The 14,452-nt window shown below is 36.0% G+C and overlaps 1 long non-coding RNA gene across 3 annotated transcripts in view; it reads right to left on the minus strand.

Moving 5' to 3' along the window:
• LOC143251082 (uncharacterized) overlaps positions 1–14,452 on the minus strand; it is a 92,687-nt gene that overhangs the window by 61,667 nt on the left and 16,568 nt on the right. The window contains exons 4-5 of one of the 3 annotated variants that reach the window (XR_013028490.1): positions 7,263–7,375; positions 519–6,396 (exon numbers count right to left, since the gene is read on the minus strand). This is a non-coding gene — a long non-coding RNA (uncharacterized LOC143251082). Of the gene's footprint in view, positions 1–518; positions 6,397–6,437; positions 7,376–14,452 lie in introns of those variants that run through there. The other 2 variants (XR_013028491.1, XR_013028489.1) reach the window with 2 other exon arrangements.

Raw genomic sequence — 14,452 nt, forward strand, 5'->3', positions numbered from 1 at the left:
TAATTAAATAATGGCCTATATAAGACAAAGAAAGAGACGTTTTATGTGAAACAATATGAAAGTTGTTTAGCCTGTACTATATTTAGACGTGTTATAACTGTTGTGTTACTAAAAAAAACAAAAAAACAGTTACATTTATTTTTAAACACTTCTGTTCTACAGTAGTGAAAATGAAAGGAGAATCTACAATATATAAGTCTAATCCATTCTACGGTCGACCGTACCTCTGCTGTGGACTGCATAAAAGAAAATATTTAACATATATATAAAATTATTAAACAGTTGGACCGCTGTGTAATATTAAATAATAAATTCGACCAAATGTCATAACATTATTTACAGACCTAAATTAATTTAGGTTACTACATGGTGAAGTAAAACGGACTTAAAAACCTTTTAGATATTTACATATTTTGGTTACAATCTATTTTTTAAGTAAATCGTATTTTTAAATTATTTTTATTGTGATTAATAATTATAAAAAAACATGAGAGTTAAAAAATTTTCACACCAATTACCTTAGAAATTCACTGTCTCTCCGTGTATTTTCATTTATTCTGTACTGTACGTACGGACTGTGATGGCTGAACTGCATTGGATATATTGGGGTTAAAATAACTGAATATATCAAAGCAAGTTTTCAAAAAGATTTCAGGTACAATTCTTTGTTACTGGTAAAGAACAGCAAGTTGGAAGACCATTCTACAGGTATCTTGTTTTTCCTTCCTGAATCCACTCCCTCGAGGTCTGCCCCGCCGCCAACTCTTGACCGACAAAGCGAAGCTAGTACCACACCTTAGCAGGGGATGGATGATAGATTTATTTCACGTTGTCGGTAGAGGTCACGCGCTTTCTTCTTCAGTCACATAGCTGAGTATTCATATACATGCATCATTTTCAACTTCATTTTAGTTGAACCTAACTTTTGGTATTTTCCTACCTTCGGTTTAACTATAAGCTACCATAACTGAAACTGTTCGTTACATTATTATATAGACAAAACAAAGTTACGTTTCTACGATTTAACAACTTAAACACACGAAAGATTTTTTAAAATTTATTCCACGTGTATTCTTGAAATAAAAAACACAATGTTTTGTAGAAGTGGTGGGAAGGATAGGGCTCGCATAGGCGAATCGTATAACTTTGATAGTTTCTCTTTTGTAGAAGTGGTAAGAAGGATATGGCTCGCATAGGCGAATCGTATAACTTTGATAGTTTTTCTTTTCATTTCATTGTTTTCATGGTTTTAATATTCCAGTTTTCCTGATTATATGCAACTACATAATTCAAAGGGACTGGCATGGCCACGGAGCTAAGACGCTCGACTCGTAATCAGAGGGTCTCGGGTTCGAATATCCCGTTGCATCTAACATGTTCGCCTTTTCAGCGTGGAGGCGGTGTTATAATGTTACGATGAATCCCACTATTCATTGGTGACAGAGTAGTCCAAGAGTTAGCGGTGGGTTGGTGATGACTAGCTGCCTTCTCTCTAGTCTTACACTGCTCAATTCGGGACGGCTAGCGAAGATAGGCCTCGTGTAGCTTTGCGCGAAATTCAAAACAGAAAGAAACCTAATTTAAAAAAGCGAGTATACCACGACCAAGGTGAAGCTACGAAATTGAAGCCTTAATGTGAGAAAGCAGAGCAAACATTCATGCATGATTGATGTTCGATAAGAATCTGCCACGTCAAATCCCACTGCGAAAAAAAAAAAAAAAAGAACACAAAGACTGAAAAACGACCCCGAGGGCAGGACGACCCGTGGAAATTGTTAAGGGTAACATGTGCAGAAAAAAAATGACAGGTACAGGCTTGGAAATCACAGGGTAGCGATGCGAACATTTCAAGATAATAGCTTACATGTCTCGTTTTAACGCTTTTTAATTAGATAAAACAGTAAAACATCAGCGTAAAACTTTAGTGTTTTATTTCACACTACTGTGTAAATAAAATATATCACTAATATCATAAGCACACTTATTTTTCTTTTAAAACTATGTCCTTGGTGTAAGTTTCTGCAGTTTCAGCCGTGATTCAAGTGTTCTATACACGATACAGTCAGTCACTTGTAAGGTTACGACGAGAATCGAAACAATACTTTGTAAAGTTACGACGAGAATCGAAAGAATACTTTGTAAGGTTACGACGAGAATCGAAACAATACTTTGTAAGGTTAAGTCGAGAATCGAAACAATACTTTGTAAGGTTACGTCGAGAATCGAAACAATACTTTGTAAAGTTACGACGAGAATCGAAAGAATACTTTGTATGATGATAAATAATTTTGTCACTTGGAGTATGTGATTTAGTTCCTCGATCTGATACAAACCAAAGAAGGTTATTTCAGAGACCGCACGTGCGGTAATGTGTAAGTTGATATATATTTCTAGAGTGAGCTAAACTAGTTTAGGGTAAACTTATATGAAAGAGAATGTCAAACACTTGTGTTTGTATGTGTGTATTCAGAAATACAGAGTATTCCAGAAGTCTAGACCCATGCTGAAAATAGACGATATATTCTTAAACATATTTTAATGTTAGTCGTACGTATTTCAGGATATAAAATACAGTGATGGTACAGTGTATCAAGAAATTTTATGTTTATGGCTATTAATGGCATGTAGTTTGAATAATAAATAAATAAAAAATAAATTGTGTATTTTTTCCTGTGGACCCAGCTTCTGGGACACCCTGTATTTGTGATAAAAGATGCCTAAGACGTAGGACAGAAGAACGCCCCCCGCCCTCCTTTCAGTTCGTGTGCATACAGTATTAACAACAACTACAAGACTGATATCTCCCTCCATCCTCATTCCCGTCACAATGTTAGGCCCCAGTGATTTATGGTAACTTTGTTTACTATTATTAGAAGCAGTGTTTAAACGATAAAAGTGATTATCCGCACGTTATAAACAAAATGTCAGAAGTTCGTACGGTGTCGAGAGTATTTGCAATTTCATTTCTAATTTCTTAAAAAAACAACAACAAGTTAATGTTAGGATCTCTGTAGGTCGTAAAAATTAAAAATAATTTTCTTCGCACCGCAATAATGAGACAAAATATTTGTTAAGGATGACTGGAAAACGAAACCGTACACAAGACTAATCAAGAACCTACGTAATGTTTGTCCTCATCAAAGGTTAAATAAATGCTGGCTGTTGTGAGGAAGAATGTGTTATTTATTATTGTCTTAGTTTCGCGTTAAAACACATTCCTTGAGCAAGCTACGTAAAGAAGTACACACACTCTTTGTGCTACAGTTACCACTTGTATACGCCGTATTTCAAGGCTGGTACATTGTCGCGACAACAGCAGTTGCGGAGCGACTGGGTAAAGTATGCAACACTGACCTTGAGGTGCCACTCTGGAAGAGAAGATTCCTCCCTCTTGCTGGTGCCCCCTACCGATATTTAGTTTAGATACGTAGAGTCGAGCTGGTAGAGGTCAAGCAACTTTCTGGGGTTCCATAATTTTCGTGGGGCTTTCCTCCATTATATAAAAACACTTATCTTCTACATTAAGGCCAAAAAGTAAATGTCGTTAACCCAAAGCTGGAAGTAACATTTAATTCTCAAAGGTCATAAAATACGTGTAAGCTAGAAAACTAAACCTTGTATAGAAGATAATTTGTACAAAAGGTGATACCATATTGATAAAACTTTTGGTTTCTTTTCTTATCATTTTTATTATTATATATTTCCTCTTTTGATAGCATATAAAACCGTTTTTTGTTCATTAAGCCAGCGTCCGGATTGTTCTCATTGTTCTACTTTCTGTTTTTTTGACAGTACATGAAAGTTTTTTTATTAAGTCAGCCATCTGGATTGTTCTCATTGTTCTATTTTTTCTCTTTTTTAATAGCATGTAAAAGCCGTTTTTGTTCACTAAGCCATTGTCTAAATTGTCCTCATTGTTCTACTTTTCCTCTTTTTTGATAGCATATAAAAACATTTTTTGTTCATGAAGCCATCGTCTGGATTGTTTTCATTATTCTACTTTTTGTTTTGTTTTTTGATAGCATGTAAAAACCGTTTTTTGTTCATTAAGCCATCGTCCGGATTGTTCTCATTGTTCTACTTTCTGTTTTGTGTTTTGATAGCATGTAAAAACCGTTTTTTGTTCATTAAGCCATCGTCCGGATTGTTCTCATTGTTGTTTTTTTTTTCTTTTTGATAGCATGTAAAAACCGTTTTCAGTTCTTTATGCCAGCATCTAGAATTCTGGATTGTTCTCATTGTTCAATTTTTCTTTTTTTGATTGCATATAAAAACGTTTTTCGTTCATTAAGCCAGCGTGTGTATTGTTCTCATTGTTCTACTTTCTGTTTTTTTGACAATACATAAAAGTCGTTGTTGTTTTTTTTTCATTAAGTGAGCTATCTGGATTGTTCTCAGTGTTCTGTTTTTCTTTTTTGTGATAGCATATAAAAACCGCTTTTTGTTCATTAAGCGAGCGTCTGGATTGTTCTCATTGTTCTACTTTTTGTGTTTTTGATAGCATGTAAAAGCCGTGTTTTGCTTTTATTAGGTAAGTCAGCGTCTGGATTGTCACCATTGTTATAGTTTTTGGTTTTTTTATAGCATACAAAAACGTTTTTGTTCATTAAGTCAGCGTCTGGATTGTTCTCATTGTTCTACTATTCGATTTTGGTTGTTGTTTTTTTATAGTATACAAACCGGTTTTTTTCTCTCTATTAAACCATTGTTGGGATTGTTTTTCATGTTACTGTTTTCGTTGCTCTACATGTGGTTTTCGATAACATGCAAACCATTTTGGGAGCGGAATAATTTATACACCAGAATCGGAAGTAGCGCCCTCTAACCTAGTTTGTTAAAATTGTTTGACAAAATAATTTTATCGAAAGTTTATATTAAACACAAAATTAAAAGACTATTACCTGGAGAACTCCAGTAGATGATTTTTAGTATAAGAGGGTGATTCGAAGTGTTGAAAACAAGGTTTTTCCTTGTGATGGAACATTTAACCTGACACATACATTGTACTGGACATCGGTAAAGTTAGAACACTCTTTCGACTTTATGTTTCCATAACAAAGTATGAAAAACACACATATCACGTTGATAAGTACATGTGGCAAATAGGGTTTCTCGTTTCTGCTATGTAATCGTTAAAAGCTCAAATTACTCCCCCCCCCTTATCTCTCTGGTATTTATTCATCCATCCACCTGTCTATTACTTATAAATACTGGGCTGTTTGGTATCTTTAATGATAACTTAGTCATTACAAAAGTGAAGATAACTAGTGGTTATAAACATATCATATAACGTTATTGCAGTCGACCACTGAGATATATCCTGTTATACGGGTCTCCGCAGATACGAGGGGATAATGCGACAATGTATGACGAACCGCTATTAATAAATTGTTGTCTTGAACGCGCAGTGGTTTTAATTAAGGATATCGATTTCTTCTTTATATTTACAACTAAATTCTGGCGAGGTTTGAAGTCACACTGGAACCAAACCGGAACTCGCTAAGAATTCTTAAATAAATTTGAATGTATAAAACTTTCTCATCCACACACATGGACACAAATGAACTTCTGCGCAATTTTAAATTTTATTTAAAGTAAAGTAAACGTTATACAATAAACATGTATTCAGTATCCAATATAGGTTTTCGTCGCAAATAGAAACCTAATACGAAAAACGTATCAACGCGACCAGAAGCGAAAGAGATGCACCTCGTGGAAGCAGAATACTTATAAAGATAAATATAATATAATATAATATAATATAATATAATATAATATAATATAATATAATATAATATAATATAATATAATATAATATAATAGCGACAAAAATTATAGGTTGCCTATTTTCTTTAGGTTTTTCTTTCGATGAAATTGTAAAAAGGAAAAGAGGTTTTATTTGTTTGATTCGTTAATTTTTCGCAACTTTGTTTAGTTGTTTGTTTGTCTTGTTTTTGAATTTCGCGCAAAGCTACACGAGGGCTATCTGCTCTAGCCGTCCCTAATTTAGCAGTGTAAGACTACAGGGAAGGCAGCTAGTCATCACCACTCACCGCCAACTCTTGGGTTACTCTTTTACCGAAGAATAGTGGGATTGACCATCACTGTATAACGCCCCCACGGCTGAAAGGGCGAGAATGTTTGGTGAGACAGGGATTCGAACCCGTGACCCTCAGATTACGAGTCGAATGCCTTAACCCACCTGGCCATGCCGGGCCTGTGATGGTATAGATACCTGACTGCTATCATCCACGGTCAGCTATCGGGCTACTGGTTACCAACAAGTATTCGAATGACCATCATATTATAACGTCCCCACGTCTAAAAGATCGAAGGTACGATCTGGCGACTTGCAGATTCCGAATCGAGAGTCCTAACCACGAGACCATGTCAAGCCTGACAAAGAAAGAAAAGAAAAAGAGATAAAATACATTTTGTTTTTTAGATTTAGTTCAGTAATATTGAACTATACTGTATTCTTATGTTACTCCCGGTTTATAATTGGTGTTTTAAAATTACAAAAGGGCTGATATGAAACTTGACATCGAGCAGAATTAGAATGATGACGTAATCATACTATTTATGTAATAGAATAACGGCCGAAAATCTGAAATCTGTATCAAATTAGTTTTTTATTTCATTGAATAACCGAAGATTCCCCCTTCTTTGTTGATACAATTGAAACTATAATGTGGTTTCGTCAGACTCGAGATACTATAACACCATTTTTGAACTAATGACAATTTGAGAGTTCTTAGAGACCGAGGTTGTGATATCGATTTACCACGACCATCATCGGGTAGCCCTGATTTTTTTACGCCAGCATCGAGACCCTACAACGTCAGTTCTGAGTCGACGACAGTTCTTGGTGACCCAGATTGTGATAATTGCGTGTCGCGATCTTGCTCTAATGGTTTCGACTTTCGAATGCGATGAAAATTTGCAATTCTGACCCTGATCAGACTTCTGATTGTGGCATAGAGTTTGCCCTAATTGTTTATTGTAACGTAGAGCGTGTCATACATAACCTTGACTAGGGGTCTTGATTAGAAAGTGGTCTAGTTTAATATTTTCATGGAAGAACTAGAGAAAAAGTTGTGAACAGAATTGAAATACTTTGTATACAAATAAACAAACGGACTTTTCCGAAGTCTCCACAATCTACGGACAACAAGAGACATTGGGCCTTCCAAAACAGTCCTTAACCCACCATTTACTTTAGAGGTAATTCCCGCTAAAACTTCTGCAAAGTGTCGACTTACACTATTGCCGAACCGTTCCGTAAGGCAATCAAACCGTTAGAAAAACAAAACTCTTTTAACTGGAGCCAAGCCCGTATTTTCCATCTTTAACTTCTGGGATCCTCTTCTATTACCTTCAGTATATAGTACAAAGAAAACAAATGTCTTTACACTATCGATCATCCAAACAGTCTTGCAAGCTTCAATACGATCACTTCTTATTATATATAGTTTCAAAAACAAACAAAGAAAAGTAAAAGATCTCAGTTTATTAATTTAAGATAACTCTGAATCATTTTTTAAGGTCCTACAGTAATCCTCCTCTAAGCCTTTTTCAGTAATTCAACGTCCTTTTTTAGACAAGAAATCCAGGCCTGTACACTGAATTCCAAATAACTACTGATTTTTACAGAGAAATAATCACTTATTTTCATTTGCAATCAACATTTCTATAAATACATCGTAAAATCTTATTGGCTTTGTTATTAGCAATAGAATATTGCTTTGGCTGCTTTAGTGATTTATCCACCACTTTGCCAAAATCCTTTTCTTCTCAGTCAGAATATTGAGTTGTTTCTCGCATACATTAAACGTGCGGCGAAATGTAATATTTCCAAACAAATGCTCAGAGCCAGGAACACTGCTAGGATTTGTCACTTATAAAAACAAAAGCAAGGAAAACGTTTATAAAGAACACTTGCCGACCTCACAGTATTCGACAAAAAAAGAAACAAACCATGCCGTCAACATTCTTTAAGGGGAAAATCCCCATTTTACCATATTGCTTACCTCTAAAACAAAGCTCCCCAGTGGCACAGCGGCGTATCTGCGGACTTACCATGCTATAATTCGGGTTTTGCTCTAAAATAAAAACCCTTTGAGATTTCCTACGGCCCGGGATGGCCAGGTGGGTCGCAGGTTCGAATACCTGACGTACCAAACATGCTCGCCCTTTCAGCCGTGTGGGCGTTATGATATTTGGTCAATCCCACTATTCGTCGGTAAATGAGTAACCCAAGAGTTGGCGGTGAGTAGTGAGGACTATCTGCCTTCCCTCTAGTCTTACACTGCTAAATTAGGGACGGCTAGCACATATAACCCTCGTGTAGCTTTGCGCGAAATTCAAACCAATCAGATTTTCTATCATCTTTTTTAAACTAATCCCACATCTTCCCTATAAATCTTTAAACCTATCTGACAACTTAAACTTCGTAAGCCTATGGCTGGGATAATCCCTGATTTTGTATGCCTAAAAGGCAGAAAAAACTACTAATTAGATTCTTTACATTTAGATGTAATGTACGAAACAATGTCAACAGTTTATTGTAAATTTACGAATATTGGAAAGATTGGTATTCAAAATAAACTGTTAACAATATGTGCCTTGTTGTTTAAAGTAAAAAACTTGAAAACAAAATATCTTTAGATACTGACTGAGACGCTTTACTAAGCAAAGTAAACGGTTTCATCTGAATTATTTATGTTTTCTTGTTGTTGTTTTTAAATAGCAAAGTCACATCGGGCTATTTGCTGTGTCCACAGAGGGGAATCGAATCCCTGATTTCAGCGTAGTAAATCTGCTATCTCAACGGAGTACTGTAAATTTAGAAACAGGTCAGATTTCAGTATGACAGCACCTACTGTTTTGTATTTACATAAAACTGAGTACTTAAGTAATAAAAAGGCCTTACAGCTTTGCTTCAGAGCAAAGCTACAGTGGGCTGGCTATCTGCTGTGTTCACCGCGGGGAATTGAACTCCGGATTTTTACGTTGTAAATCTGTAAACTTATCGTTGTACTACCGGGAGACGACGTTTTACCTTTGGAAGCGCTTGTTAATAATAATAATAAAAAAAAAGACGCACATTTCTCTCTGTGGAGTACCTGTAGTGGGAACTGCAAGGTGTAGTGACCAGCACGTGTTTCTGGAAGAATCAATACATCGAGAAGGTGCCAACAGAAATTATGCACAGGGGTTCACTACGGGTGGAAGAAGTGTGTGCTTTGAGATCTTTTCTTATTAAGAGCAGCCCAACAGTTGGCGGTGGTTGGTGATGACTAGCTGCTTTCCCTCTAGTCTTACACCGCTAAATTAGAGACGGCTAGCGCAGTTAGGCCTCGTGTAGCTTTGCATGACATTCAAAATAAACAAACTTACGAACTACCTATCTTTGGATGTCTGTAGAATATTCCGTTATTCCTCTTACAGCGGAAGTGTATTTGGGAAAACTCGCCTGTACCTAAATAGTAACTTAGGTTACTGTTCATCATTATAACCAGCACTTGGTGGCTCAGAGGCAAGTCTTATAACGCTAAATTTCGAGTTTTGATACTTTTGGTAGACAGAGCACAGATAATATAATCCATCTGGTAACTTTGCGCTACACAAAAACTTATAAAATAATGTTACGACGTTCTTTAACACAATTATCGGAAGGATGGATTGAATAAACACAAACACTCGGTTTGAATGAAACTGGCATCTTATTTAAATTATTATCATAATAAGGTTTGAACATTTCTAATCTTACAATAATTAAACTTCAGTGACAAATGACATATGATGAAATTTCGCGTACGTATTAGGGAACATCGAAAGCATTTATTATTTAACATAACTCTAACATTGACCAGATGAACCTGAATAACAATAGATTCGCCACGTGAAAATTAGGCCTGGTATTTTTACTGAAATCGGAGGAAGAGATAATATTAAAACATGTTCTTAAACAACCAACAGGACTTTATCTTTTGAACCCCTCATCCTCGTAAAAAAAAGAAAAAAAAAAAGCTTTGATCAATACGTGATTTCGAGAACTTGACGAATTATGGTAATAGAAGTGCAGGATAGGGCGTAATGTGTGACCATTTTTAAAAACTTAAACAGCTAACAATGAATAGAATTGACACCATGCAATAAAACTATGTTTCGCCTCCATTATCGTAGCATCATCGGCTATGGAAGAAAACTTTCAAATATACATGGTGCTGGGGTCAAGACCTTAACATCTACCTTAAATGAATTGCCCAATTCAGAGCTAAAACACAGATAAGTCGTTAAGAAGTTCACCAAAGACATTGTATCGTGTACAATACTTCTATAATACTGTTGGCACAACGTTTCGGGACAATTCTTTCCCTCGTATAAAAGTTGTTAAGATACAGTGTACGAATGATGTTGGATTGTGTTAGTTTTAAACATGTATACGTAGGAAGAGCCCGCGTGATAGCAATCAACAAATATAATGAGGGGCCAGGTGGTAACAGTACATATAATCAGAGCTCGCGTAGCAACAGTCCACAAGTTACTTAAGTGAAAACCGACCACAAATAATAATACTATATAAATGATTTAATCAGCCCAGTCTATTCTATCTAATATTGGGTGGGGAGAGGAATCATTGTACTTAAACAGCAAACAAAAACCACAATAAAAAAAAAGTTCATTGTAACCTCCAACAGGTCTTTGTCTGCACAAGTGTGATTTCACACAAACGTAGTGTTGGATTAATCTTTGTCATCTATTGGGACTCTCCTAGGACTACAGAATATATTTGCTCTTTAGTACGTTGTCGGTCGGAAAACGTATCTGGTCTGCTGGACCTAAATATCGTTTGAGTTGTTTTTAAGAATCATAGGAATTATTCTATATCGATTTGTTGTTGGTAATTAAGCAAAAAGATACATAAAGGGGTTTCTGTGCTCTGCCCACCACGGGTATCGAAACCCGATTTTTAGCATTGTAAATCCGCAGACATACAGCTGTGCTACTGGGAGGGCCTATATCGATTTCTTGTAAGAGGTTGGGGCACGTCGCCTAATATAAATAAGGTTTATGTAATACAGCAATGAATTTTGAAATTAATTAACGTTCGCTAGAAAATACATATGGAATGTATACATATATATGTATATATATACTGGTGGCCGTAGGGGCAAAAATATTTGAAAAACCCGAGAGTTTGTTATAAAAAGGTTTTATTAAACTGGACACATGGACCAGAAATAGAAATAGTAGACGATGAGAGAAACAGAATGATTTTTTTTTTACGCTAGAAAAGAGTTGTGGAAATCAGTTCATGATATGTCTCACGTGGGCGGAACTTTTTCTTTCGACTGAACACAACCAGTTCCATATAAATTACATCCGGTTTAGTTCTTCTCCGATAACGTTATGAAGATAGAAACGATAACGACCTAGTTTTAAGTATTATATACTTAAATAACTTCTTATTTCTTTGATAATTTTACGTCTAATTTGTTCTTTTTTTTTTTCTGAAACAGATTTATCTTGGAATCAAGAATCGAGTGATATATAATGTTATTATACAATCTTGACAACTAGTCAGTGAAACGAAAACAGCTTATAAGTTAACCAAATATGCAAAGGTACTCACGATCGCTTCTACCCTCAGTTTTTTATTGGCGAAAAAATACCTAAAACTTTCCAGCATTTCAGTATTGTTTTATTACGATGGATACCCGTATTTGTCTTACAAACGTCATCAAACACTGCTAGCACATGAAATTAAAAAAAAAAAAGTCTGACGTAGGCGTCAGAGTTGGCATACAACATACAGGACATGTCACTAGTCGGGTCCAATCAAACTTATTATTGTCTATCACATAACAAGACGTAAGACCCGGTCATAATTTTAGAAATATTCATCTTTGTCTGCCTTAAAGAGTTTGTTGTTTGTCCAGGACTGAAACAATTGGGACAAAAGTATATTAACTGTTTGTTCGTTTGTTTAGAATTAAGCACAAAGCTGCACAGTGGGCGACCTGTGCTCTGTCCCTCACGGGTTACTTTCGATTTTGCCAGAGACCGTAATGTACACTAGAATGTTGTCAGCAAAGATTAGCATGTGACATGTGGTTAGACTGTAAATGTGGGATGGTTCAGATGAAGAGGACAAGTAGTAACGACTGATATTAATGATGATTACACTATATAACAAAATCTCGACTTTTTCTTGTTCCTGGGCAGAAAGTGTTATTTCCCAATTGCTTATGCCTAAAGTAAATTGAAAAGAGCTATTTTTCTCTTCAAGCTGGCCCGGCATGGCCAAGCGTGTTAAGGCGTGCGACTCGTAATATGAGGGTCGCGGGTTCGCATCCCCTTCGCGCCAAACATGCTCGCCCTTTCAGCCGTGGGGGCGTTATAATGTGACGGTCAATCCCACTATTCGTTGGTAAAAGAGTAGTCCAAGAGTTGGCGGTTGGTGGTGATGACTAGCTGCCTTCCCTCTAGTCTTACACTGCTAAATTAGGGACGGCTAGCACAGATAGCCCTCGAGTAGCTTTGTGCGAAATAAAAAAACAAACAAACAAACTCTTCAAGCTTTGCTTTTGTGACCTGGGAGCGTATAACGAAAACATGATGGGGGCTGATACGTGAAAGTGATTTACATTACAGTCGCAAATCTCGAAAAACTAATCACTTGTAAACATTTCTGTTCATTTTTATATAACTTTAGTATAAATACATGTAAATCTTGATTCCTATGTTGTTTTATTCAGACCTTATGTAAATGAAAATTTTCCGTTTTTACATATAAAATAGATTTAATTTCTAAATTTTATTATCCAGATCACAAAAGTAAAGTTTGAAGGGAATAATGACCATTTTCTGTACTTTTACAACATAAGCAATTAAGAAATAACACATACTATCCAGGAACAAAATTTGTGTTACATAGTATTATCAGTTTATATGCTTCATTACGTACTTTCTGGTAGTTACTGCAGTTATAGTCCATCTTACACTGATGCCTATTCTGAGTACGTTGTCAGCAGAAATGGTTAGCTGGACTGTATTGTGGGCATCTTCCAGGTTCAAAACTACTTTATGATAATCGTAGAAGAGCTTCAGTTTGAGAGCCAAGTTGTTTAGTTTCAGCCTTGTTTGGGATCATGCTAAACATTTTTATGTTACAATGATTCAATGGCTTTTAAAAAACATCCTTTATGGATTTTGGTAAGGACTGAATAAAGGCATCAATCAGTCCATATTTCAGAGATTCTACCTATTTTCCTGCCATGTTTATACTGTGATGCTTCCTTAAACAGGTTGGTCTCTTTGAGTTTCTTAAATGTGTAGATTCTTACACTATTCAGATCAAGAACCCTATCTTTACATCTTTTAATGGTCCTGTATATCTTATTCAAGCTAAAAATGGTTTCTATATTATATTTAGTTAATTGTAGCTTGGATGGGAAAAGCTAGAAATTCATTCTCTTGTATACGTCACTACTGTCACGCTGATCAATGTATCTACGTAAAAAAAAAAAAAGGCCTTGCCTTCGTCTTCTTCTTCACAAGGTCGGATATTGTATTAATCAAAAATAACTGACCTGATCATATGTTTGGTTTCTATGTCAGCCAAGTTTTTGTCTTGACTTTCCTTGATGTAGGAGAGTGCTTGAGAGTATGAACGCTACCAGAAGAATTTGAGATTCTGGTGTGGGTTTCTAGATGGTTTTCTAGCACTGCATCTTTTAGTCTTCCTGTGCACCCATTTGACAAGTATAGATTACACTCAAAAGTAGGTTTAGCAAACAAGGTATATACGCGAGCCTGTAACTGTAGTGCTGAGCAATTATTGTTAGTTCATCCAAATTTAGCAATAAGAGGTAGGTGGCTATACTGTGGAAAGTGGAATATAAATAATGGAAAGCTACTGTCGTGTCAAACTGCGATGACTGTTCTGACCTGTGGGTCAACATGAGGTATTAAGTTAAAGCAAGTTATAATAAGATCTTCAGTGTCTGAGAGCTTAGGAGTAGGTTGCCATTAAATTCGGATAGCTTCTCAAGGCAGTATTTACTACAGTAACCAATCATAATGTGAGACTGTTGGAATGTAGCGCACCTTTTATGCAAACAGTTTATCAGTTTGATGTTAGGGCCTTGTCCTTCTTCTTCCGCTGTCAGTTGAGGGCTATCTTCTATGTTTACCAGCTTTATTCCTCATACGTATATCCATTTGAGTGCTATTTCTTAATGTACTGTTGTTTTAGGCAATACGTTAACCACTCTCTGTTCAGCATTTCTGTTCCTATCTCTGTCAGCCCTAACATGGCAGATGAGTGACAATGGACCAGTAGCCTACTTGAACGGTTTCTTTGTTTTGTTTGTTTTTTGAATTTCGCGCAAAGCTATCTGTGCTAGCTGTCCCTAATTTAGCAGTGTAAGATTAGCGGGAAGGC

The sequence above is a fragment of the Tachypleus tridentatus genome, chromosome 5 (genome assembly GCF_004210375.1).
Source record: "Tachypleus tridentatus isolate NWPU-2018 chromosome 5, ASM421037v1, whole genome shotgun sequence".
Classification (NCBI taxonomy): Eukaryota; Metazoa; Arthropoda; class Merostomata; order Xiphosura; family Limulidae; genus Tachypleus; species Tachypleus tridentatus.